The following is a 7,381-nucleotide window of genomic DNA, read 5'->3' on the forward strand; positions in this document are numbered from 1 at the left end:
GACCTTGAGCCCTGCAGCCACACGGGAGACCCAGAAGAAGCCCCTGGCCTCTGGCTTTGGACTTGGTCAGCTTCAGCTGGGAAGGAATCAGCAGAAGGAGGAGCTCTACCCTGCTCCCTCTTTCTTTGTAACTCTGCCTTTCAAATAAAAATCAATATTTTTTTTAAAGTTTACTATAGCTAGCATAAGAACCCAAAGTGCTTTTGACCAAGCCCCAGCACCAGCTTGGAGAGCTTAGCCTGACACCAGCCACAGCTCATGGGGCTGGGGCAGCTTGTGTGAGGAAGTGGTGCACAGGACGGGGCTCAAGGGGCTCACACCGACGGACAGGCCCACCTGAATGCTAATGAGATCGTGTTCTGGCCCCATCTTCCTTCTCCGGAGAAAATCTCCCTCAAAGTTTTCCATTTGAATCTTGGGCATATTTATGAAGATCAAAGTAATGGCTTTTTCATGTTAATTACATAATTCTGTAGCCCGATGCCACAGAGTGAGAGGCAGGGCTTAGGCCCCACGCGTGGCCATGGCTGAACATCAGGCACATCAAAAGGCGGGACACTGGGGAGATGCCTTCCCTGCCACATCAGCCCGCGAGCCACCAGCACCGACGTGGAGAGTACAGAGGCTCAGTGCCCGGAGTTGTACTGACAGCTTAATTGTATTAGGGCGTGCAGATAATTCCCGTTTATTTGGCGTTCTCCACAGAGCCCGTGCTGCACTTCCTCCCCCCAAGCACCGCTACTCCAGGGAGAGTTCAGGTTCACAGGACTGATGGGTCCTCTCACTCCCTCTAACCCAACCCTGCTCACAAGTCTTGGTAATTGTTCCCTGCCAGGCACTCGACATCCCCTAGCCTTCAGCGTGCTGAGACCCCACTGGCAGCTAACTAATTGCAATTAAAATCTGCCACATGAATGGAAGAGAATAACATAAATTAATCAGCACATTAGCAGAATTGCATTTAAATGTTCAAACGTGCATTCAACGTAGTGGGACATTTTAAATTATAAAGCAGCGTGCTTCATTAGGGATGCTGATATTTTAATGAGGAAATGTGATGTTTGGTTAAATAGGGGTACAATATAGAGAATTCCTTAAAATCAGCATCAATGATGCATTTTTAATTCAAAAAACACGTTGTGGTCCGTGTAATCCTTGCATATCAATGTGGAGAAAGTGCCCGGAGCTGTGGAAACAGCTGAACATCTCATTCTCTGAAGAATTAATAATTTCAGCTGTACTAACTAGCACTTTATGTAAATTGTCAGATAAATCACAGCAATAAACACAGGTTTTAGAGGAGCAGACCAGTACACTGATCCCTAATTTATTCAATCATCAATTCATGTATACTGACGCTAAGGGATAGGAAAGATTTAATGCATCAAACACACAGGAAAAGTGGAGAAAATGTCTTTTGTAACAGCACAAAAATCTTGCATATGAAAATCTCTGTGATGCAGCAAGCACAAAAGATGGCTGCAACTGTATATTGTTCTGCTTCCAAGCACAGACAGAGCTTAGTTGCAAACATACCCACAGCACTGGGAAGCCCTCCTGACACTGTGAAGGTCTCCTTTAAAACACACACTCTGGGAGATAACCATACCCCGTGCGATGTGAAGTTGCTGGCACAGTTTACGTGGGTCACATTAAGCTTGTGGGGCTGGATGAAACAAGCCCTAATACACAAGTCAAAGAGGTGGACTTGAAGCCATTTGCTGTCCCTGTCACTGGCTGCAGAGGGGACAAGCCCAAAGAAGGCCAAATCTGTCCTTCCCTGGGCTGCTCTCTGCTTGCATTTGCTGCGAGGTGAGTTCTTACTGGTTTCCATCACATGACAAAACAAGGGCAGGTTTTAATGAGCAGGAATACACAATGCCACCATTACATCCCACAGGAAGGGGTATGTGGTTATCTGTAAGTAACCAAGCAAGTGTAGTTCCGATTCAGTCATTAGCAAGCAACACCCAACACAGACCAACATAAAATGAACACAAAACTCATCTTCCACAATATCCATTCTCAGCTTTGGAATCCCCACCCTCTTCCCATCTAGCCCGTCTGATAAGTCTCTATCCAAAGTGCCTGTTTGTGCACCATTTTGCTCCCGTCTGCATTCCTGTTTTGGCTTCAGGAGGGTGCTTCTCTTTCCATTTCTTCTGACACAAACCCCTTTCTCCAAGTGGTGGCCCCTGCGTTTCCTCTGCAGAAGGGCCCCCTGTGAGCCTCACTCCTTGACATTCCTCATCCAGTTGCCTGCAAAGTGCCCCCTGCTCCCTGGGACTTAGCTAAAACTCGAGGGTGCTCCCATGGCTTGCCAATGGTGGGCACAGAACTCAGCACCCCAACTCCCATGCTCAGCCTCACAAAACATTAGCTGACCTGCTCATCCCTCCAGGGCACTGGGAAGCTTCTCTTTCTCACATCCCTGAACTCGGGCCCTCTCGCAGTGGGAGCAGCTCACAGCACTCCTGGGAGCAGGCTGACCTGGGGTAGACTATTCCCTGACCCAGCCACCAAGGGGCTTCCCCACACACTGCTTCCTAGCCTTGTTTTCGTTCTCTCGTTTTCTCCCTGAAATACAGCAAGCTTTCTCTGTGTGACAACAGTCCCTACCTCCGCTCCTCCCAAGAGCCCTTTAACATACAGTCTCTCCTTAAGCACGCACAGCTTTGTTTTTATTGGATACCATCCATCCACAGCCACTGGGAAGGCCACGCACAAGTCTTACCACAGCCCCTGTCAGGGCAAGAAGGAGTCTTGAACAGCCGGAAGGAAAGTGGCCACGTGGGTGGGATTTTTCGTATTAACATAGCAAAGCTCCAAAGCAGGTATGAAAACAGGGATGACTTAAGAAGCTATCTATTGTATCCTTAGGGCTCTTGGCCCTACCTCGTGAGGTACGGGTTACCCAACCGCTGTTCTGTATTCAGAAATTATATTTGTGCTGATAGCTTTGTATATTACATAAGTACAAGTAAAACTAATGTCAAGAAATGAAATCACTGTATTAGTCATGTAATTCTCCCACCCTACTAATTCGAAGGCAGTCATCTGTCTCCTCTGAAAATTACCTGTACAGGAGTCATAAAGGAACAGAAGCCAAAGCTCAGAATGCTATTCACACACTATCCTGGGAGTGAATTCCCTCCACCCATTTGGGCTTCATAATGTCGTATCATTTTCCCATGAGACTATAGTTATTACAAGTTCCCTTTCTCAACAGGTGCAAGAACAAAAATAAATCACAGTAAAACTGGAAAACAGTAAGTCTTGGGCTAGCTTCTTTTCTCATCTTTCCAGTGGAAATGTTCTATGATAGACACCATTTTAATCACCCTGACTAAAGCTCTCTGTGGCTACAGAGACAAAGAGACACCACTGACGGTGTCCACTTTCAGGACCCGTGAGAATAACGGCAGAGATGGGACCGAAAGCTTTAGACAGTCATGAGAAAGAACAACTTGGTACACAGCGAACCAGAACCTCACAGAATAGAAGAGTGGCACATTCTGAGCCCATTTTACACTAACTTCCTGGTAAAGGGGAGAGAGGCGGGGGGGGGGGGGGAGTTAGACCATTTGCACAAGAATCTGAATGCCAAAGAGGTCAACTAAACTGCCCAAAGTCACACAACTGGACTGGGAGCAGAGACACACAGCGACCTTCCCTCGACACCAGGCCCAGCTCCTGCACCCTGGAACCCACAGGAGACAGGCCCCTTTGCAGCCGTCTGCTCTCCCCGTGTCCATTTCCACAGCCGATGAATCTCCCATGGACATACATACGCACACAGTGGCACTATGCCCAGCCGGTTGCAGCCAGGGCTGGATTAGGACCCACTTTGTCTCTTGGCTTAACAATCTCTTTGTTTAAACATGTATGTATTTTTGCAAATTCCTGTAAACACTGTAAATATCACAAGATCATCCCTTTGTATTCTCTATAAAATTAACATGGAGAAAACCAACACTGCAGAACAACCGACGTGGTTGTGGCAGTCCAGCTATTACAGGCCAGAATGTGTCCTGCAGCGGCTATTGAGCAGGTCTAGCCCACAGTATCTGTGAAAGTGGTCTTATGTGGAGACACCATCACTCAGATGCAATTAACGAAAATAATCCAAAATAGCTATGTTCTTAAAAGAAAAAGAGAATGCCTTGTGATAACAGACACAAAGCAAGACAGGGATCAAGGGAGGATGAACGCAGCCAATGGAGAGAGGCAGCCATCGGGCGAGCAATGCCAAGAGCCACCAGAGGAGGCAGACGATCCTCCTCTAAGGCTTCAGGTACAGCAGGATCGTCCCTGCCAACACCTTGATTTTACACTATCAAGACCACAGGACTGTTACAAATAAATGACTATTGCCTTAAAGCCACCAAATTTGTGCTACCTGGCACCGGTAGCCCTGGCAAACTAGCACCCGGGGTGACCTAGCAAGGCTGGAAGGAGATAAGTGAGGCTGCAGGCTTTCATATTTGGTGGCTGAAGGAGGAGATCAGAGGGTTCCAAAGGCTGGACCGAGGTCACCCTGGGAAGGCACAACAGACAGCCTGTTGACTCAGAGCATCTCTGGCTGCCTTCCTGGACATTCAGATAGAAACTGGCCAGCACAAGCACCTGAATTATGAATGCTCTGGAAGCCAAGCTGGACAGTCACTGCCAAGTGTCTCGTTTGACTTCTACACCCAACTGAGACACACGAATATGCCTCAAAGTGTGAGATTTTGATAAAATTTTACAAATCTGAAGAAATGGAATCAGAGAATTAGATAATGCAATTCAAGACTCTTACTAATGGATACAGTAAATAAAACCCTAAAAGGTGGGGTCTTGCTGAAATCCATGGAGCCAGATAAACACAGGACAGGGAGACTTCCAACTCAGTATTCCATACAGTGTCTGATAAACAGGAAGAGGATTCTAAAACAGAAGCACATCAGGGAAGACTACCAACTCATACTTGGTGAGATGAAACTTCTAGAATGTTTGTGCTGTAACAAGTATTCTTCCTTACCTTCTTCCTGGGATCACTGGAGGCATGGGGGGGCGGTAAAGGAACAAAGAGTGAGTTATGAGAAGTATTTTGAGTCCCACAACATTTTCAAGGGAATTAGTTACACCTTGTGCCTAATATTTGTTTGCATACAGTTTACATTATTATTCAGAAAGTGAGGTCAGCAGAGATGGGGGAAAGGCAACCTCAGCTTACAGCGGCTACGCAAGTCGTGCCAGCAACGGGCAGGAGGCAGAGTGCTGCAATGTGTGTTTTGCTGAATAATGAACCTTGTGAATATAAGTAAATTGGAATTTTCATTATAATTAATATGGACATATTTTTAACAGTACCAACTTTAACTTTTTTGTAACAGAACAATTAATTAAGCAAAAACACCCCGCCGATAAGAACGTCCCATTCCTCCACTCTGGCTTGACTGTTTGTCACACTGACCCTTGTGTGTCCACATGCAAACAGGACAGTTAGGGTCTAAGACCTGTTCTCTCTCCACAGCTGCCACCCCTGAGGCAAGAGATCTTGAACCTGTCATTTGAAACACCTCTCACTGTGACTTCATTCCCCGCAGGAATCCCCAAAGAACAGACATCACTTCTCCTTGCAGCTACTACATTAATGTTTCTAATTTGCTAGAAGACATCAGTTGGCCTAAGCATTGTCTACTATCATTTACCCTCTGTTCTTGTTTCACCTGAGAAAATTTTGTCATTGAATATTGATTGTTTGAGCCCAGGCCTTTCCAAAGAGTTGAGAAACTGAAATAGTTTCTCCCTTTTACATATTTCAGGGTATAAAAGTTGTGGAATTGGGGCCAACACTGTAACATAGTGGGTAAACACATCAGCTGCACTGCCAGCATCCCATAGAGGCACTGGTCCAAGTCTGGCTGCTCCACTTTGGATCCACCTTCTTGCTAATGAACCTGGGAGAAGATAGTCCAAGTACTTGGGTCCCTGTGACCCTGCAGAATACTCAGATGCAGTTCCAGGCTCCTGGGTTCGCTCATGGATTCAGCATGGCCCAAAATATATTTCTGTAGTTGTTAAGGACAGTAAATAGTAAAAAAAGATCTTTTTTTATTTGAAGGGGAAAAAAGATATATTTATTCTATTTGGAAATCAGATTTACAGGAAGAGACAGAAGTAGAGAGAGAGAGAGAGAGAGAAAGATCTTCCATCTGCAGCTTTACCCGAGATGGCTACGATGGCTGGAGCTGGGCTAGGCCAAAGCCAGAGACAGGAGGCCCAGCCGAGTCTCCCATGTGAGCTGCAGGAGCCCAGACAGTTGTCACCTTCCACTGCTTTCCCAAGTGGATCAGCAGGGAGCTAGATAAGAAGTGAAACAGCCAGGACTCAAACCAGCACCCACAGACGATGCAGGTGGAAGCTTAAGTAGCTATGCCACAATGCCAGTCCCAGACCTCTCTCTGATTCACCCTCTGCCTGTTATTCTTCCAAATAAATAAGTACCTTTAAAAAATCACATTACTTTTAAAAAACAAAAATTGTGCAATTGTAACTATACTGATTATACAACAGAAATGTGATCCATGTTAACCAACAGAGAGAGAGGGAGAGTGAAACATGGACAAGAGATTTCACTGTGCTCCTGCAAGAAGGACTAGGAAAGCAGAGCAGGCAGGCTTAGGAGGGTGGTTTAAAGAACTTCTCTCTGTTTCCTCACCCTAAGGCAACACTGTCCTGGAATTGAGAGCCCCATAAAAGAAGTGGTTTGAGTAACTCTGGATTGGTCAGCTCATATTTAACGGAACAATCACTAGTGATTCATTTACTGGCTCTTGGACTTGGCCATTCCAAGAAGAGCAGTACTGCCCAGGGTTACCAAGAACCAAAGCTGCCCAAGCATCAGACTCGAGACAATGACAAGGGTTAGTTTATACATATGGACAGATGCTCACGCACAAGCATGCTCGCGACTCAACTACTTGGGTGACAGACCTGGAAATATACCAAGCGGAGACCTGAGGAAAGTGGGGAGGAGTAAGTTGGAAAAGGAGGACTTGTCCTAAACTCTTAGAAACCTTATGCTTCTGCCCCATCCTAACAACTCCATACGCAAAGGAAAGAGCCAGAAGCCATGCAATGTGCAGGGCAGGGAGGAAATCAGTCAGGTGTCCAGAATCCATCACAGTGCACTTGGGATAAAAGAGGGATACAAAAAATGTAGTGAGCATTCACTACATTTTTAAATAACTTTCAACATTCCCGTGAGAGTTGTTTACCAAGTTGGCAAAATGAAAACCACCCAGTCACCCACTCCGATGCCCTCATCATTCAGCACAGAGGAAATGTGATAACATACATGGTCGTAAAATCACACACAAAAATGCAAAGATGG

This window comes from Ochotona princeps, chromosome 12 (genome assembly GCF_030435755.1).
Source record: "Ochotona princeps isolate mOchPri1 chromosome 12, mOchPri1.hap1, whole genome shotgun sequence".
In the NCBI taxonomy this organism is placed as follows: domain Eukaryota; kingdom Metazoa; phylum Chordata; class Mammalia; order Lagomorpha; family Ochotonidae; genus Ochotona; species Ochotona princeps.